Source organism: Triturus cristatus, chromosome 3_2 (genome assembly GCF_964204655.1).
Source record: "Triturus cristatus chromosome 3_2, aTriCri1.1, whole genome shotgun sequence".
NCBI classification, from domain to species: Eukaryota; Metazoa; Chordata; class Amphibia; order Caudata; family Salamandridae; genus Triturus; species Triturus cristatus.
In genome coordinates, this window is record NC_140584.1 from 1,181,529,304 (window position 1) to 1,181,550,517 (window position 21,214).

The window sequence follows — 21,214 nt, forward strand, 5'->3', positions numbered from 1 at the left end:
ACAGATCGCAAATTCCCCACACTTATAGTGTCTGATTCTTTTTACTGTGTTCAATCCTACAATTAATATTTACGGAATTGGATTCAAAATGGTTTCAAAGATGCAAAAGGTGGCTCAATCAAGCACAAATTGCTTTGGGAACAAGTAGTTCAGTTGTGAAACGGACTACAAAACACTCATGTGATACACACGCTGAGTCACCAACGTGATGGCGTTCACGTTGAAGGGAATTAATTGGCTGATGAATCCGCGAAAGGGGCTGTGCAAACGGCTTCCGTAGCTGTAAGCACTCGTTCAAAAACGAAAATAGACAGCAAAATAATGCTGGCTGTCAATGCATCAAGCAAAGGCAGCGGTGCGGCATTACCTAAAAAGTTTCCACTCAAATACTCATATATAATTGATGCGAACAATGTTCCGTTTGCTCGAATCCCTGGATTGGGGGATAGTGTAATTCCAAACATGGAACATAGACTAGGGCTAATCCTAGCAGCACATGAAGGGCTCGCCTCTGTCCATGCAGGTGTTTCAGCCACAGTTGTATTATTAAAACAAAGATACTGGTGGCCCAGCATTAGGAAACAAACTAGAAATTATGTTTTGGACTGTGAGATATGCCAGTAGATGAAAGTCTCTACTGTGAAACGTCCTGCGCAGGCGCCCCTGTTAATTTCAGGTAAACCATTGGCTTGTGTTTACCTGGACCACTGCGGTCCCTTACAAAGGGATGGTAACTATAAATATATCATGGTCGCAGTGAATTCATGCTCTAGGTTCCTATGGATGTGGCTTCAGCGCTCGGCTAACGCTCGAACTGTTATAAAAGATTTGCGAGTCTTTATCGGCACATACGCAATAGGCTCACTACATTCTGACCAGAGTCCTGCGTTTAGCTCTAGGGCTTACAAAGAAGCCATGGCCAGTCTGGGTGTAGCATTGCGGTATTCTTCTTCGTTTCATCCTGAGTGAAATTCTGTTGTGTAAAGAAAAAACCGGGACATAAAGCAGTCTGTAACAGTTAGGGTATTAGGTTCGGTGATGGGTGGGTCAAACATTTATATGGGGTCCAGTGTGTACTTAACCACTTGCCAAGAAGTTCTCTAGGGGGTGTCACTCCATATGAGCTTCTGTTTGGGACTAGAATGTTGGTTCCGGACTTCGATATGAAAGGCACAGTGGTGGAAAACAAACAATTTGATATCAAAGATCGTTTGGCTGTTTTACAGGACTTAAATGATTTAAGAACACAACAAAGCAATGTGATCCTGAAGCCAACCACCACTGAGAAAAATCTGTCCGTCCCAGCAAGGCCTGTCTGGATCCCAAAGCTTGGGGATCTAGTCAGAGAAAAGATCGCGGACAAGAAGGAATTTGGGCCTTCTTACAGACAACCAGTACCTGTCCTAGCAATCCACAGATCAAGAACAGTACTTTTGCCGCCCCTTGCTGGATAAAAGGAGAAAAGATTTATGTCCATCGACCTGATCAAACCACACTATGTGGCCGATACTGAACAGTAGGCCAAGTGGACTCCGCCAATGTAGCAGACGCACTCCTCTAGCTACAATCCAAGAGGTTCAAACTGAGAGACTCATCACCTTTGAAGATTCGACAGTAAGAAATGTAGGACTTAGCAACAATGCTATGGACATTGTACCTCTTGAGACCCAAATAACAGTCCGTCCTGATACACATGTCTACCACGAAGAAACAAGTGATCAACTGGATCCAGTGAATTCAACAAATCCTGATGCAACCTCAACCATTGACAGAACTGCTTCTGGCTAATTAATGAACTTTGATACGTTTTCTGAGGATCCCAGCCAGCCTGAAGCGATGCTAGTACAAAGAACTTTCAAAGAACAAGCAACAGACTTTTTCAACTCTTGAAAAGGACTTATCTGGTTTCACCATGGACTGAACTATGGAATGTTTTGGGAGCATTCTTCTTTCTACTTTGGTAAGCTCTGGTATTCACTCTGGGTATGCTGATTAATGGAAGATATATTCAAATGGACACAGCAAGTAAAAGAGGTGAGCTTACTTCTCCAACCACATAAATCATCCCATCGTGAAGCAAGAGACTTGTCAGCAGTGAACATCACAGCGATTTCTATACCTGATGATATAGTTTGGGACAAAACCAAATATGACATTTTTGGTCCGTTGGAGCTTTTGAAGATTCCACATTTATTTAAAATTTCATTATGTGACTTTATTACCTCCAGTACCTTTTCTGATGATTGGGACTTCAAGACTGTTAATAATATGATGTCTGATCTAGAGATGTCAACTGCATTTATTAATAATGAATATTTACAAGGTTCATCAGACTATGAACAACTGTATTGTTATAACCACTATGGTCATCATTTCTTTCATAAATCTGCAACACCCAGAAATGTATTTTTGTATAATCAATGGGAACATTGTCCTACGCCTCCAAAGGGTAGCTCGAAAACATTTGCAATGAAGTTTCTATATTTTTCAGGGTTTAATATCTCGAAAGCAGAGACATTGTACTTTGAGAATGTCAGTAAGACAGGAATGAAAACTATGTTAACGAATACCAAACAGATTTATTCTGAAGCCTTTATTGCCCACCTGTCTAGACAGGGTTACGACTTTTAGAAAGACAACATTGAGACAAAAGCTGTCTGGGGTACTAAACATTGGCAAGTACAGGGAATAGAAGCTTTGTTTAGAGCCTGTATCATCCCTGAGCAAATTATGTTTTTGAACGACACTGTCCTACAAACATCATGCCTTGGAATAGCCAAGATAAAAGACATGAACACTCCGTCTATACCTGCACCTACAAGGGAAAGTACTACACAGGGGGAGGTCGACGTACATAATATTTTGCATCACAACAGATCAGATCCTGAATGGAAAAATGGTTGCTCTGGCCCTTAGACACAAAAAACTGTCAAGATAGATTCCTGAACAAAACACAAGGTTTTACCTTTCTTAGGCCAGACCCACGTTATGTCCAAAGACAGCATCCGGGGGTAGTAACAACTTACAGTGTAGGGAAACTTTGCCTTGATTGGCTACAGAAAGCTACACGAGAGGATGTAAAACAACACTTAACTTTACTTCAAGAAGACGCAGACCTTAGGGAACTCTTGCTAGGACCAAGAAAACTGCGTCAAAAACGTTTCATATATGCCGGTATCTACGCTGCTTATAATGAAGCATGGAAGGTCACCCAAGCAGAGACTGCAGAACAAATACGAGAAATTGATCGTATTAACTTAGAGAAAACTCTCTGTGTAGTAGACAATGGGTTAACGACTCTGTCGTCCAGGATATATTCTTTGGACAGCATTGTATCCTTTGTCATAGACATCATGGAACAAGACTTGGTCATGTTGCTACGTTCTATCATGCTATTAAGCTGTATGCTTCAAAACCTGCGTTCTGGCTATGTGCCTTGGCGTTTAATCAATACTACGTCACTGTTTGCAGAATTCAATCTCACTGATAGACAGATCAAAATGGCACAAAGGGGAGCAGACTATACGGTGCTGAGCATTGAAAAACTGGAGAAATTACCATTCACAGTGGCAGAAAAACCAGCTACTGAGTGGATCATACATGGTAAGATTACTCTGCCTGTTTCGACTTTCCATTTTCAGTATTGCCTAAAAAATATACCAGCAGGCAAATATGAAAGGTTGGGTAAAGAATACATCAAGACATGCTGGGATTTACCTTACACACACACAGATGTTGGAGTGGGGGACGTGAAGTGTTTCTTAGTGGTGAAAACTGTGAACACGCACTAAGCGGTTCTCTCCTTTGTCAGGGTATTAACTTACACGGGCCTGTGACGGTTCCACTGCAAACTTATCCTGCCACCTGCACGGTTCACCAGCAGCAGTGATTAATCCAATCTTTGGTCAACTTTCTAATGGGAGTTACATTATGTTGAATGATCACAGCTGCTGTGGCATGTTGCCAGGTATCCCATATCTAGTAACGGTTACATCCAGGGTCACTTGCTGTATGCAAGTCTTGTTTCCACAAATAGACATAGTCAGGGAGTCGCCTTTATGGCCTTCACTGAATATCTCTTCTATACGAATTGATACTCTAAGCAGAATGAAAGCCATTCTTTTACAAAAAACTGAGCCTTTGACCTCTGCTAAAGAAACCTATGACCTCCAAGTCGCAAGGACTTCTGCGGAGATACATACCCTTTTGTATACAAACTGCCCTGTGCATTTCTCAGAAATTTTAGGTCGTATCTTAAACATGTCTGATACGAGCGGTATTGTACATGTATTTAAGAACGTGTGTGTGGGACAGTTAGCACCTTTTTAAGCAGTCCTCGTAAGTTTTCCAAACTTCATGCACTCTGTGTTTGGCGGACTGCCGCTCCTTTTAGCACTTGTTGCAGGTATACTCGTTTTTCTCCTACTGCTACGATATGGCAAGCCAAATCACCATCGACACTCAGTTCACCATGGAAAGAACTCTATTGGAGATGAAGTGTCGTGAGCGCATCGTCCAAATTCTGGGTTTACCTCGTCTACGAGAATTAAACACCACTTGGTTTCTGTCATTCAGACCAATCTGGCAAGATTGCATCTTACCTGTTCTACTCTGCCTGCTATGCGGTGAAGAATGCGTGCTGGACATTTGTCTGACACTCCCGTCAGTCATGCCTATGGATATTGATACTCTGCTGGACCCGATAACGGCCCATGCTATGTGTTTTCCCCAGCGGGTACCAATCCTGATGGCGGCATTCATTGAGATCTCACAGACGTAAAACGCTACTGCTGAGGTATGAGAGGAAACACCAGGCGTGCAGGTAACATCCAATCCGGACATTGCTGATGCTTCCAATGCTGAAGGCGATAGTTCGCATCTCTGTCCTGTTGATCTTCTACACGAGGTATTCCAACTCTCACCCACAATGGTAGACGACTTGTTGTCTACAAGTTTAGAAAATGTTATGTTTTCTCCTTCCCCACACACTGACTTTTGATTCAAGCACACAGTGTTCCGGAGAGACTCTGAATTTGGCCTTCATTTTTTTTCAAACATGCTACTGACTTTTTTTCCTATGATTAATTTTTTTTCTTCCAAATTTGTATTTTTTGCATTTTCTGGCACAGTAATCTGCTTATAGTAGAACTATTCATAGAGAACAGAATTCTTTGATAACAATACCAGGGACAGTATGCCACCTTGTCATGAATAACAATTTGACTTATGTAACCTGATATGAAATGGTTTCGGCCCTTTTTCTTCTGTATTTACGAGCCATTTCATCACATGTATATATTTTGGTTCATTCGTTTAGCATTCCAATGTGATCCTATGCTTAGAATGAAACATTGCCTTAATATGTACACTTTATGCATAGCAATGGTTTGTAATGTCTTTTTAGAACATATGTTTTAGATACGTTTTTAGCTCATTTTAGCAAACCCATGCGATACTCTGTTTTAAGATATGTTTAGAACGTTTAGGATTTAGTAACGTCGTTCAAACGAAACTGGAGTGGGTGTTGTGTGCAGATTTAGATTCCGTATATAGGTTTTCCGATTTATGCCCTTATATAGGTACAATTCACATTGCCCTTATTTGGACATAGAAATCCGGCCCTTATTTAGACATTGCCCGTACAAACCAAATTCAGGCATGGCCACCTACATCTGTCCATCCACGTCACAACGATTTCTTGGAAAACCAGACCGATAAGCCTTTAGGAATTTCCCTCAGCTTGAATATTGTTTTCTCCAAGAACTCATTAAGTATGCATGAACATCTATTCCTTAGGGGTTCATTCATGACGTTCCTCTGCCCGACTTTTACGTCAATACTGGCATTCCTAGACACCTTCAAGGTATAAATATACCAGCACTTGCCCTGGCAAATTACGGTTCCCGGAGGATTTGATCCAACCCAGACTACGCGGTTTGCCACGGTAAGTCCGGAAGGAGATCGAGTTCCAGCCTGATGCACTGACCTGACGCTGCCATCCTCGCAGAGAATCCAGCTCCGGTGCTCTCTGACTTCCCTTGCGGGGGGTTAGACTATTGAGTCCAGAAAAGAGATTCCAACCTCTCTCATTCTCAGGTATGGAGCTGACTAGAACTTAGAGAAACTTTTGGCAACTCTTGCCTAAACTAAAATATAGCTAGCTATACTTTAGAAACAGCACCTACTTCAAACCTTGTACTGCACTTAGGTTAGGTACACTGGGGTAGAACAATTTAGAAGCATCAAATGAGTATCACATTTTAGAATTATGTTATTTATGAATGTATTTTGATTAATATATTTCATAGCTACAAACAATGCTATTGCAATATTATTTTATCTTACTGCTAACCTCGTACATATTGTACATTGCAGTCTGTCTTACGATTGTAGCAATTCATATCTCTTGCATGAGAAATAAGACTGTTCAATAAACCCTTTTATTGAAACGCCTGTCTTTCTATTTCTGTGCAACTCTGTAGAAACGAAGCATGCACGATTGACTGAGTGAAACTGTTATCTATTGTTTCCACGATTCTGAGACTGTTCCGATTCTAAAGGGAAACAAAGTTGTCATGTTTATGCGGTAGTCAGAGACTAATCCCTTCTTGTATATTCGAGAAGTTTCTAGTGACCTCTGAGTTAGCTGGCACACACAAGTAATTAAGTTTAATATACTCGATAGAGACATACTGACCTCAGTCCTATGTTAAATCTATAGTGTATGTTATTCCAATGCGCAGAGCCTATCAGGGATATAGGAACTACACTACATTACTGTCCATAAAATAAATATGCAATTGCTTGTGTAAACGAGAAGCATTCAGTACCTCATTCTCTCCCCCTAAAATCCACATCACTGCTGTAGTAGTTTGTTCCCTTCAGCAGGGGAGCTGTGTACTGCTCTGTGTTTATGTCCTGACAAATGAATTCAGCCCAAGAAAACTGCTGAAAGCAGGGACTTCCGCCCCTTCCTAATGCAAGCCAAGCAATAAATCGAAACCATTTGTCAGGACAGAAACACCGGGGCCTGGTAAGAGATGACTTGGCTTGTAGCATCAAGATGTAGTCTGTTGTGGTGTAAAGTTTGAGAAAGGAAATACCAGCCTTGCCTCTGATGCAACTAGCACTAGTCTTGTGACCAGGCCAGGGATGAACAGAACTGTGCTGTGCAGCTTGATCTACAGCACTCAGTGGTAGAAGGCATCATCTGTATAGCTTTTAAGTTTATACAGGTATAACATGCTAAAGTAGCTGCTTACTTGCAAAACAATTGCAGTGCCATGTAATAATTGAATTGTACTAGTTGTACCACAGGAATGAACTGCAGAGAGTGCATTGGGTGTCATGTGTTACTGCAACATGTGAAGCTTTATGCTTTAGAAACTGCAGTAACTTGTGACATAACCACTGCCTATGCTACATCAATTACCATTCTTTTTTTTTCTTTTCATTTTGATAACTTTATTTCGGTCGGAGACCATAAAAGCACAGATAAAATAAGTACATACAAGATAAAATGCATAAATAATTGCACACCTTAATTAAAAAGTTATTAAACAAAATGTTATCAAAGCATTACAATTTATCACTATTTAGGACAATTAATCAGAGCAGACCTTCTACGCCACATACTGTGTAAAAAGCGAGAGACAGAAAACACAATGGGAGGTGAAGTGTCATATCTTAAAATCCTACAAGCTTGAGCACATTGTTTTAGGCCCAGATTTCTACACAATGGTGCCAACCAAGATCTTCGTATTGCACTATAGGCAGGACAGAAGAATAAAACATGGACTATATCTTCCTTGCTTTTGTTACATACTGGGCAAATTCCCTCTTCTCGTCCAGCCCATTTACATGTCAATGCCCCGATCGGAAGGCAGCCATGCCTTAATTGTGTATATAGTTTTCTTGCCATTGGGGGTTGAATTAAATCTAAAAATTCCTCCCTCGTGGGCACAAATTTTATCTGCAGAAATTCTGTGGACAACCTACCCATTGCTGACGAGCAGTGCAGCAGACTTAAATTGTGCTGTCTCAGAGAGGCCAGCAGCTCAGTTCTCCGCACCACTGGGCAACTCTCCTCTGGGGTCTCCCATAATTGGGGCAAACCTATTTGGTATACAGTAGCTTTAATTACCATTCTATTTGTAGAAGTTGTTCTATAGTTTTTGGGAACTGCTGAAGGAATGCTAAACCTGTCCTCTCTGACCCCCAGGTGTTGGCTGTGCTTGTGCTGTACACTGTGGCTGGCTGCTACGCCACAGGAAGGATGTGTTTGAAAGTGAATTATTAATAGTGATAAGTAGTGACTTACTACTAGTAATAAGGCCACAAACATAATAAAAGGGTCTGTCATAGTCTCAATAAATTATTCTCTTGCTCAACAATTGGTAGCTGGCAGTGAGCAGGCAGGCCTAACTTAGGAGAAAGGTGTGTAAAGCATTTAAAAACACCAATACATTAAATTAAGGAAGACACAACACACAATAAAAATCCAACTCCAATGTATAAAAATAGATTACATTTTTATGGACAAATAGACACCAAAACAACAAACATCCAATGTAGGGAACCATAGACATGAATTTTAAAGGAGTAAACGCTTTCTAGTGCTTAAAAACATATGGCACCACTTTGGGACATCTGGTCGCGCTTGACCGGAACAAAGTCAAAGTTTGAGGCCGACCTGAGATGGAACCCTGGTCGGATACAGTAAGTGGGAGGCCCCCGTCAAAACTGTACCTTCACATTCAGAAACTTTTCTGGAGGATTTTCTCTCGACGTTGAGCGGTCCCCTGCAGCAGGCCGATTTTGATGCAACATTGTTGGAAAGTCTCCCCAGAGGAGCTGTATCAGGCTAACCCGACCTACTGGTGTGGCTAATTTTCATAAACACTCCCCTTCCAATCCTCTCCCTAATCTAATTACAGGGCTCCTGTGTGGCTGGAGTGGCAGGATGCGGTGTCAGCCTGTGCTGTTCTAAAGTGTCATTTTCCCTTTGACGACCCGTTTGGCTACCCCTCACCCCTTTCCTGCTGTCTGCTCTGAAGCTTGTACTTCTCCGCCCACAGGAAACCCATTGTCTCCCTAGCAGGGCTTTTCACATCTCATTAGAGCAGCTCCGGCTCAGCCTGGGAAAGTCTGGCCAATCAGGAGAGAGCAGCTGAAAGGCTTCTTTTTTGTCATAGTTATTATAAATCTAACAGTGGCAAGTTGTTGGATTTATCTTAACTTTTAATTTGATACCTTGAAGTATATTTTTCACGTGGCTCCTATCAATATTTATACTTAAATAAAATATTACAATGTTAACCTATGGACTCATTCACTACAATGGGGAAACGCAAAATTGGCCGATTTTCCCTCACCAGGGCTTATAAAGCATCTTTTATAATATCCCTGCTTATAGTTACAAGGCACCTTACCCCTGGGGCACCTAGGGGAGACCTATATGCAAAAATAAGGTAGTTTGAGACTTTGAAAGTACCTTTAATTCCAAAGTCGAATTTGCCTACACATTTAATGTAAAGGCAGCTTGAAAGGCAGTGCTGCCTTTAAAATGACAGGTAACAAAGTAGTGAACACTTAAGTGCATTACGTCTACTGGGCCTCTAAATCTACATGCCCTGTTATATAATAGGGACTTACAGCTAGACTGTCAGTACCAATTGACACCTAATTTGCATATCCTTATAATTAGAGCACTGGCCCTGGGCCTGGCAAGCAGAGCCCAGGACGCAGTCAGAGTTAGTACCACCAATACCAAGCATAAAAAATGGGGCTGATCAGGGCAAAAAGGATGACTTTCTCACAGGATGTGAAGCAATGTGCAGTCTGCAATGAAAATGTATATATCCCATTTAACTGAACAGTACATGTGCAGCTTCCATTCTGGGCCTGTGGGTGCAGATGGAAAGTGTTGTCCTTACCATCAGCACAATCAGACCCAGATGGAAGTAAGTGGGCATACATTGGGTCAAGGTTTTTCGATCTGGTCTGCAATGATTGAAGGCTGCAGTGGTGTTAGGGCAATTTTCAGTGTGGGGGTGCTACCATCAGTGATGCACCTTGCAAGACTTAAATCATAGGGATTTTGAAAAATCCAAATGTACACAAAGACTACAGCCTTAACCATTCAGCATCAGAGTGGTAAGGGTGTTGTAATAGTATGTAGCTGGTGGTGGTGCATTTTGGGGCACACTGTCTGACACAAATATATTACTAATGGATTTCAATTGAAATGGCCACTTCTTTGTGGCCATTCAGACCAGTGACACCACTGATGTGGTCACTAAAACTTTATTAATCTTTCAGCATATAGGCAATGACAGTAAAGTGGTGGAGAGATTCTACGGTTTCACACAGGTGGGCAGAAGATATCACCTGTCTCTTATGTGATCTTAGGAAAACGTGAGGTTTTTAAAAAGACTGCCCTCACCCACTAGATAGTGGCATGCTTCATCATAGGGCTGCTACAACATCGTAGTCGCTTTGCTAAAAAATACTCATAACTACTCCCATGACAACAGCAGTGTCGGTACAAGTTTTTTAACCTAGAACAGAATTAAAACATTCTTGAGGATCACCGTGGTTGAGGAACTACTAAATGCTTTGACAATGCTCTCTATAGAGAGATACCTTGTTAAGAGAATCCAGACTTTAATGTTAATAATAATAATAATACAGATGCTTGTAGAGCGCGAACAGCTACCTCAGGTGAGGTGTCCCGGCGCTAGCGAGTCCTACAGCCAAGAGCGAGTAGTCAGGGGGAAGATCAAGATCATTGCATAAAGAGCCAAGTTTTTAGGAGCTTCCTAAAGCTAGCTTCTGTAGTGGCAGATTGGATGGCAGGGGGCAAGGTATTCCATAGTTTAGCCGTGCCGGCAGAGAAGGCCCTGCCTCCAAGTCTAACTTTCCTCACACGCGGAGTAGTTAGCTTGAGCAAGGAGTTTAAGCGCAGCTCTCGTTTTTGGTGGTAACGGGGAAGTTAAAGTTTTAGATAGTTGGGACACGTGCCTTTTAGTGCTCTGAAAGCCAAGGTAAGCACCTTGAACTTAATTCTGCTTGCCACTGGCAGCCAGTGCAGCTCGTGCAGATGCGGAGAGATATGCTGCCTGAAAGGGACACGTTTTATCAATCTCGCAGCCGCATTCTGCACGATCTGTAAGCGTTGCACCGCATATTTGGGCAGACCAAGAAAGAGGCCATTAGAATAGTCAAGTCGAGATGTGATTGTTGCGTGAACAACCGTTTTTCGACTAGGCCTGGGCGGCAAATTCCGTTCCGCTCGCGGAATTTGCGGAATTTGCGTAATTTCGCGTTCCGCGGAGATTGCGAAATTGCCCAAAAGTCTGCTTTCCGCGATTTCGCGAAATTTTTGCTTGTTCGCGTTCTCAAAATGCATGTTCGCGAGATATTTCTCCTCGAGCACGCAAACAGCAATTGCAAACAGGAAAAAAGCATCGCGAACAAGCAATTCCGCGTGTTCGCGGAATTTCTGCGTGTTCGCGGAGATTTTTTACCGTTTCGCGGAGATTTGCGTAACGCAATTCCGCAAATTCCGCCCACCCCTATTTTCGACACTCGACTGGTAGCAGGGGCAGAAATTTTCGCAAATTTCTGAGTTTGTGCAGGCAGCCAGCGGTAAGCTGTTGTATATGCGGCAAGAAGGACAAATTCTCATCCCATCTTACTCCTAGATTTTTTGCATGGGTTCCGGGAGATGGGGCAGGGCCCATTTCCGTTGGCCACCACAAGTCCGGGGGGGGGTGTTTGAGATTTCCAAAGAATAACACCTCTGTTTTGCTCGCATTCATTTTGAGTTTATTAGTGTTCATCCATTTGGCCACGTCTCGAAGACAGCCCCTGATTTTACTAAAAGCTGCCTCTGACGTGTCTGTATAGGGGAAGACCAATTGAGTGTCATCCGCGTATGATATTGCCTTGACCCCCCATTTAGCAATCAAGGTGAAAAGCGGGGCCAGATAGACATTGAACAGCAGAGGGCCGAGTGCCGACCCCTGTGGGACACCACACCAGAGGCCTTTAGGTTCAGAAGAGAAGGGGCCCAGAGCCACTTTCTGGGACCGATCTGTGAGGTAGGAGTGTAGCCAGTTAAGAACTTTGTCTCCAAGGCCGATGTCCTTAAGTCGAATCAACAGTCTGCTATGATCTACCGTATCAAAAGCAGCGGATAGATCCAGGAGCACCAGCATAGCTGATGCCCCTGAATCTAAAGACCACCTGATTGACTCGGCAACCTCAATGAGGGCCGTCTCAGTGCTAAAGCCGGCCCTAAAGCCAGACTGAGTTTCATGTAGGGCACCGCTTTCTTCAATAAAGCTGTTAAGCTGCCGTTGTATCAGTTTTTCGAGCATTTTACCAGGGGCTGCTAAAAGGGAGATGGGTCGGAGATTGCTCAGATCATCCGGCGCGCCTTGGGATTTTTTTTTCAGCGGGAGAAGAGTGGCCTGTTTCCAGCAATCCGGGAACATGCCTGTTGTAATGGACGTGTTCCATATGTGTAAGAGGGGAACTGCGATTGCGTCAGACATTAATTTCCACAGTTTAGGTGGGCATGGATCATCAGGTGCCCCAGATTTACATTTTTTTATTTCTTTCAATGCCTCAGAGAGGGTGATGGGCTGAAATTGAATTAAGGAGGAAGCGGGTGGCTCAGAAACTCCCAGCTCATCCATAGATGTCGGCTCGGGGTTCGTAAAAGTATCATACACTTTTAATATTTTGGTGTCAAAGAAATCTGAGATGGTTTCACAGAGTCTTGCGGATGGGATAATATCCGTCTCGATGGCTCTGGGCTTGAAGAAAGATTTAACAATCTTAAAAACTTCTTTACTTGATTGTTCCGCCTGCTGGATGGAGGTCGCAAAGAAGATTTTTTTGGCTTTTTTTATGGATAAATGTAAGGCATGGAGGGCTTTTTTATAGCTGGTTTTGGCTGATTCGCAATAATTTGCTCGCCAAAGGCGCTCCAGCTTTTTGCATTTACTTTTTTCGGCCATCAGCTCAGGGGAGAACCACGGAGGGAGATTCTCTGCGCGACGTAGCGATTCTGGCCGGAGCGATAGAGTCCACTACATTGCCAATCCACGAGTTCAGTGATGCAGCATCGGAGTTTACATCCGAGGTAAGGGGTAGGGGGTTTGCTCGAAGTGCCGGGCATAGAGTGTCCGCTGTTAAATTATCCCATTTTCTCCGCACATAGGAGCGTTTCCCTGTGATCTGAGACTGGGAGGAGATTGAGATGGACATAGTGATTAAGTAGTGATCCGTCCAGAGCAGTGGTATCGGAGAATTAGCTTTTGTGTTCGATATGTTGGAAAAGAAAAGGTCCAGCATATGCCCCGCCCGATGCGTGGGGCCTGCAATAGCTTGAGTTAGATTGGCCGATTGCAGGGTTGAGATGAGGTGAGTAGCCTGTGGACAATCAGGATTGTCGGCGTGAAGATTAAAATCACCGGCTATGATATAATGCGGGTGGGCTAGAGAGTTTAGGACTATAAAGTCCATAAGCTCACTCGAAGATGATGCCGGGCAGTCCGGGGGTCTGTAGATAATTTGGCCTGTAAGAGACAGTTGGGGGGTAGTTTGGAGGCAAAAGTGTAACCCCTCTGTGCCTGGGAATGTAGTAGGAGTGGAGGACAACAATGTGTATTTCTCGTTGTAGATGAAAGCCACTCCACCACCTCTTCGGCCTTCCTTTCTATTAGAGAAGCTCAGTTTAAAGCCTGGCGGGATTGCTAGCGAAATGGATGCCATGTTGTCCTCATTGAGCCATGTCTCCGTAAGGCACAAGGCGTCCCAATTAGAGTCCGCTATTAGTAAGCATAAATCATCAGCATGCTTGGGAAGGGATCTGCAGTTCAGTAGACCGATCCTAAGTTGGGTAGAGGAGGTGTTGCGAGATGGTTTACTTGCTTTTTTGAGAGGTGATACTATTTGGGGAGAGACAATGCCAAGAGACTTTTGGCAGCGTGGGCAGTGGGGCGGGAGATCCTGAGTCGTTAGATTGAGCTCAGGCGACTGACAGGGAGTGGCAGCGTTCAGTGACCGTAGCTCCGCACTGGACCAGACAATCCTTTGATTGTGTGAATGGACACAGGCAGCATGGCTGGCGCTGGACGCGATCCGGTCGCGGACGGGCGCAGACGGGCTTGCCTTAGGCGCGCCTTCGGCGCGCAAACGGCGCGCCCGCTGCGCCTGTCCGCTGCGCTTCCGGGGGAAGCACATGTTTTTATGTTGGGGGGGCGGAGGGGGTGTGGCCTGAAGGGGGGTGGGCGTGGCCGCAGTCTTCCCCTCACCCAGCGCCGGTGTGTCAGAATCCCTCGTGAGCGCTCAGTCGGCTCGTTGGGAAAGTGCACGTGATAGCAGCAAGATGTTTGTTAAAAGCACAAAGTTATTACACAAACAAAGCTTAAAATGCAGTTTTTAAAAACCTCCCGGCTTTTCGCCTCAGGAGCTTGCAGGACAGTCATTGTTAAGTTTGCTGCTATGAAAGACAAGACTTGCTGATTTTGTCTACAAAAAGTGAACAATGTGTTATTCCTAACATTTATAGAATTTTGATGTAGTTGCACTCATATTTATACCATGTGGTGCTGTCAACATGTGGGTATATTGAATTAAGCAAAATTGCATTTAGGAAGCTGTATTACTGCAGAGAGTACTATGCTGATTGTAACATGTATATATATATATGTACTTTTTGTATAGCGGGAATCTGGTCAAAAAGGCAGATAAGTTCTGGTATTGGTCAAAGAAAGGCAAGCATACAATCAGCGAGTGACAGGACTGGTAGCTGGTTAGTAGTTGTTACTGCATTGTGATGTGGTGTTCCTAAGAGAAGTGTGTCTTCAATTCTTTCCTACGTTGCAACAGGTACTGTTGTGGTGATGTTGATGGATACAGGATTGTCCCTGAGCCTTGGTTCATAGAAAGAAAATGTAATGCCTCGTAGTCTGTAGTGATGGTGTTCTGGTTGCAGGATTGCGAGAGCCACTAGAGCTGGTGTGAGCTTGTCCCCTAGATATGAGGGGTGCTGCTGTGCTGGAGGTCATGAATGTAAATGATGCAGCAGGTTTTGAAGATGTAGTGGACCAGCCAGGGGACTTAATGGAGTTCCAGCATGATGGCGATAATATGATCATATTTCTTTATCCCCTGATTAAGACATGAAGTGCCTTGTAGGTTGCCCTAATTATGTTTATGTATTGCTGTCTCATTGTCATTATCCAACAAATCACAATAACTTGTATTTTCTTAGCAGATTTCATTTTTAAAGGTATTTCTGTAACCAAAGCAATCTGTGAGATACTAATCATTGTTATGTCAAAGTCAATTATGAAGATCTCTGGCTACAGAGAAGGGCAGCTACCTGATTATCATATTAAATGTTTTTATTGATGTGATAACTACACTGTATCGGCATGAAGAAAATGTCAGACATGTTCTTATAAAGAGAACAAAGGCTCTCACCATTTAATTTATATGTACTTGCATATGTTACCATTTTTGATCAAAGCAATTTACATTTACATTTGCAGTGCCTATGCTTATAAGATGATCAATATGGCATAAAGATTTTCAGCTTTACCAACCAAATGCAGTGCAGATACAACCCTGTGTGCAGTGCAGGTAAGATCATTGAAACCCTTGCTTGTCGCACTAAACAATTTTAATTCAATAAGATATGGAGCATTTTTAAGTGTTGAATATTAAAGGCTGCATTTTCACAATTGCTTTATAGACCTTCTTGCCTTTTCAAATTGCACCATTTCCCCACTTTATTTTTAACCTTTTCCCGGTTGAACTCCACCAATCTCACTTTATGACGGTCAGGCTCACTTACTTCGAATGCTCACAGCACAGCACTCATCCCAATGCTTATGCCCTACCACTTTCAAATGTCACCAGCCGCCAGCAGTTCTTTATGAATTATAAGCTTATATACTTAATTGACCAATCGTTCAGCTTATGCATTTCTGTACTGTATCTTTTTAGTAAACTTTAGCACATATCTGTTGTTCCTAATGAAAATGCATGACATGTACTACTAATAAAATGCATGAAATCTGAATCAAGTAAAAACAGGTTCATCAAGGAGCAAATAAGGACTTGATCGCTCCCAGTCTGAGTAGTTAGCGCACATTAGAGGTAGAAAAGGAGACACAGGTTTGCATGTTGATTGTGGCACAGTAAGCAAAAAATTATGGAGATGAATATGGCCCAAATTACTTACAAAGGGTTGAGATAAACTCAAATATTCTCAGACTCTGTCTGAATAACAGTGCCATTCTTGCTTCCCTGCAAAACTTCAAGTCTATTTTCCATCTACAGAAGTATGATCCATCCACCTCAGAGAATTTAGTCAAGGTTGCCAATTCCACCCTGCTGCGGAGGCAGAGTAGACTAGATTGCATATTGGTACGGTGTCAACACAGTTAAAAGATTGGGAGGTAAGCTTAATTGGCAAGATACGTGTCAGACTACTCTCTGCTACTTGCTATATATAACTGGGTGGGGGATACCCCAGTGAGTCCCAAATGGTGAATATGAGTGGATGTTGTGACAGACATATCTCTTTCTCAGTGGTAGAGGGATAGGCTTCTTCAATACTCTGAATAGAATTGGGGTAGTTGAAGTGATAAAACCACTAAATGGGAGGGCAATAAAAGGATAAAGCATATGGTATCAAAATGCAACGTGAGAAAAAGCTAACCTCCCTGGAAGAGAACTTAGAGAAAGTAGACGTGGATCTCCTCCTGCATTCTGAAAATATGACTCAGTGGACTGAGTTGAAGGAGGAAATTGGAGCTGCCTGGCAGACTAGATCATCACAAGCATGTTACCTATCACCAGAGATTGCACAGAGAAAGAGATAAGTCAGGTGGGCTACTGTCATGGCTGATTAACAGAGAGACACAGCGCACACCTATAAAGCTGGTAAAGGACAAACATTGGAGAGACATCGTAACACATGCAGGTATAAATGAAGCTTTTGCCTTGCATCTGCAAGAGATAAATACCCAGCCTCAAGCAGACAACCCCCAATGTGTGGATTTATATTTAAATGCACTTAACTTCAGAAAGGTCACATTAAATCAGAAAGAATTGCTTACTGCACCTCTCACCAAGGAAGAAAGAGTATCAGCAATACAAGCCATGTCCAAGAATAAAGCACCAGGGGTTTGACAGTTGCATTTTATCACCTCAAAGCCGGGCAGTTGGCGGAGAAGTTGCTCAAATTATATGTCGAAGCATTCGAGAAAGGTGCATTGCCTGAAACTATCATAGTAGATAAAAGGTACCACATTGCAAGAATCCCAGGAGCCCAAAGATCTATATAAGTAAGTTTTACTTCCAGCTTCATCCAATACAACCAGTAGGGCAGGCAGGTAGATAGAAACAACTGCCCACATTCAAAGGAGTACATTTCTCCCCTGCATTCCACATTCCTTGCAGTCCACAATTTGAGCTCCCCTCAGTGTTGTCTCTAGCATTACTCCAAACTTCAGTGCATGATCTACCTTTTCCCTTGGCCATCCTCTACCCAACCATGAAATCAATCCTTGTAACACCTTATCCTATTTTACTGCCTACAGACAAGATGGAGATCCTCATCCTCGGGCCCAACCCCTCTGCATGGGGCGACTCCTGGTGGCCCACATCACTGGGGACCCCCCGGCCCCCACCGACCACGCACGCAACCTGGGAGTCATCCTCGACTCGAAACTCACCATGACCAAACAAGTCAACGCAGTCTCCTCCAACTGCTTCAACACCCTCCGCATGCTCCACAAGATCTACAGATGGATCCCGACAAACACAAGGAAAACAGTCACCCAGGCCCTAGTCAGCAGCAGACTCGACTACGGAAACGCCCTCTACGCCGGAGGACCGTCCAAACTCATCAACAGACTGCAGAGAATCCAGAATGCCTCTGCACGCCTGATCCTTGACATCCCGCGCCGCGACCACATCACCCCGTACCTGAGGAACCTGCACTGGCTCCCCGTCGACAGGAGAATCTGCTTCAAGCTCCTGATCCACGCACACAAGGCCCTCCACAAGACCGGACCAGCCTATCTCAACAATCAACTCTCCTTCTACGCACCCAACAGGAAACTCCGCTCTGCTGACCATGCCCTGGCCACGGTCCCGCGCATCCGTAGAACAACTTCCGGAGGCAGATCCTTCTCCCACCGCGCTGCCAGGACTTGGAACACCCTCCCTCTCTTCCTACGACAAACCGAAGACCTGCTGACCTTCAGGAGACAACTCAAGACCTGGCTCTTCGACCAATAGCAGCAGTACCCCCCCCTCCCTCCCAGCGCCTTGATACCCTCACGGGTATGTAGTGCGCTTTACAAATTACTTGATTGATTGATTGAGTGCCTGTTTTCATTCTTTTTCCTTTATAGACTCCTTCACATGCGTCATCGTACATGACACCACACAAAAAACATCTTCTTTGTCCTCCTCCATACTAACCCCCATGGGCAACCATGACAAACAGTACGCAAACATATTTTTCACCCCTGGTATGTATTCCAACATAGCCTATAATGTCATTTAGCTATCCTGGGGGATGCCTTACAGGCTCCCCGAGTGGAGAATAAACTGACCGAAGATTTGTTGTCCATTGGTAACGTGAACTCCAAACCCTAAAGATACTTCCTAAAATAGTTCACACCCCACCAACACGCCAGGGCTTCACACTCCAGGGAGGTGGGTTTTTTTTCTTTTTTTTAAAGTCTACTTTTCCAGGGGACAAAAAGCAACAGAAATCTACTTGTCCAGTAAAGAGATCAACTTGTCCCAGCTGTTTCCTAAATGGATCTGCTGGTCTATGGGTGCTGAACCTATTGGTTCCTTTTGCTGTAGCCTCAAATCCTCAGGATCGTATGTTGCTCTATATGGTCCGCCTCCTGATACCCCCACAGTCTGATTACGTAAACAGACTCAATGGAGTGATCAAGTGGGGGAAGGGAAGGATGGGGACTGCGGGGGAGGAGACTTGTAATGAGAGCAAGAACGTTGAGAATACAGTATTCCAATATGCACATATACAATGATACCTTAGAATATCCTACTTGTATGTGAAATAATACCTGTAAAAGAAAAAATGTCTTCTTGACTCATAGACAACATAATTAGTGACCTTTCCTATTACTACAGTCCTCCAACCGGGACCCTATCTCTCTAGAAACAACACCTACCAATGGTTTTGAGGAGTGGGCTGGAACAGGGGGGAAGAGCTTTCTTCCGGCACGCTCAATACCCCTGTTGTGAAAACACAAGGAAACAACACAATTGACCACAGCTCAAAGAATGATGATGTAGAGAGATGTAGATCACTCCAATGGAAAAAGCAACACCTAGAATCCATGCTCAAATAACAATTCTTCTTTGAATGTTGCGGGATTCCACACTTCTCACGGAGACACAGAACGTCTGCTCCGTTTCCAAGGTAACCCCTTTACTTAGGACAGTATGTAACCTTGGTAGGAGTATCCTTATGCGTAGGGATAATTACATATATTTGTATATCATGTCACAAAATAACCGAGATATTCCACCGAGTCTTTGGATAGCAATACTCCATGCTTAGTAAGATAACAAAGCTAAAGTCATGCCAGGGAAATCCGTCCTTGTGTTCACTCTGCACGAGCTGCTTCCCAGCTCTTCAACACGAGAGAACACCACAAGGTACCGTTAGTTATATTAACCACAACCGCTTACTCCAGTGGGCTGCATTTACACAAGGGCATTGGCAGGGAAGAAAAGACGGCAGCAGTCACACCCTCACGGTGTTCCCACCACGTTTTCACCCACCAAGAAGCCCTCAGCAATATCAGGATGTCTGTTGCTGCTCGAGGTTACTCTGCAAGAACCACCATGTCTTCCATTTTTTTCGTCAGAACATTATGAGCAATACTCCTAAGGAAGGTTTCTGTGACCGTACTACATATTATATTCTGAGGATCGATAATAGCCTTCTCTAGGAGTACTTCAGGAGGTTGGGGAGTAGACTGACGGGTTAAGGCATCGGCTTTCTTCTTTTCCTTCCCTGGTCGGTAAGTTACTAGAAAATTGTATTCCGCAAGGAATAATATCCACCGCAATTGACGGAGCGTTAGATGTCTTGCTGCTGTCATGAATTGCAGCTTACGGTGGTCAGTAAACACCGTAACTACGTGTTTGGCCCCCATAAGGAAGTGTCTCCACTTCTGGAATGCGTTTTTTATGGCTAGCAGTTCCTTTACAGCTATAGTGTAATTACGTTCGGCAGGGTTGAGCTTTCTTTACATGAATGCCACCGGATGTAATTGGCTTGTCGTAAGATGACGCTGAGACAGCACCGCTCCCACCGCGGAATCGGACGCATCTGCCTCGAAACTCCTCAAACCCTCTTTGAGCCTCCTCCGTCCATTGAAATATGACCTTCTTCTGCAACAAACACATGAGGGGTGCTGCCAAATACGAAAAGCGACCAATAAATCGGCAATAGAAATTTGCGAACACTAGGAAACACTGAATGTCCCTGACGTTCACTGGTGTAGGCCAATCCTTCACGGCTGTTATCTTCCTTTTGGACATTTCCTACCCCCAAGGGGTCAACATAAATCCAAGGAACTTTACCGTAGTGACGCTGAACTCGCAATTGCTGATTTTACAGTATAGATGGTGGTTTTGGAGAGTTTGCAGTATAGTGCGCACATGTTGTTTGTGAATTTCTACGTTGGGCGAATAGATCAGAATATCATCTATGTACACCACCACAAAGTGATCCAAATACTCTCTTAACACGTAATTGAGAAAAAACTGGAACGCAGCGGTGCGTTGCATAAGCCGAAAGGCATGACGAGATATTCATATAGGCCATAGCGTGTCTTGAATGCTGTCTTCAACTCGTCGCCTTTGTGCATCTGTATTAAGTGGTATGCCCCTTTCAAGTAGGGACGGTGCATATCATGGCCTTTTTCACCTGTTCTAGCAAGACGGTGATCAGCGGTAAAGGGTGTCTATTCTTTTTTTTTTGTTGTAAATTGTTTTATTAGGCAAACAAGGAATGACAAATACAAAGTACAGTGCAACACCATTGTCTTCATCCAGGTCAAGTGCAGTAATACAATTTCCATCAATACGCTACATGAGACCAGTTTCATTACAACAAATTTAATGACAA

The 21,214-nt window shown here is 43.6% G+C and overlaps 1 protein-coding gene and 1 long non-coding RNA gene across 9 annotated transcripts in view; one reads left to right on the forward strand and one right to left on the reverse strand.

Annotated features, from left to right (window-relative positions):
* Positions 1-21,214, reverse strand: part of NHEJ1 (non-homologous end joining factor 1) — a 1,170,625-nt gene that overhangs the window by 1,140,660 nt on the left and 8,751 nt on the right. The window lies entirely within an intron of this gene.
* Positions 1-21,214, forward strand: part of LOC146859393 (uncharacterized) — a 55,087-nt gene that overhangs the window by 21,642 nt on the left and 12,231 nt on the right. Inside the window, exon 2 of the long non-coding RNA XR_014980101.1 lies at positions 15,570-15,660. This is a non-coding gene — a long non-coding RNA (uncharacterized LOC146859393). The remainder of the gene's footprint in view (positions 1-15,569; positions 15,661-21,214) is intronic.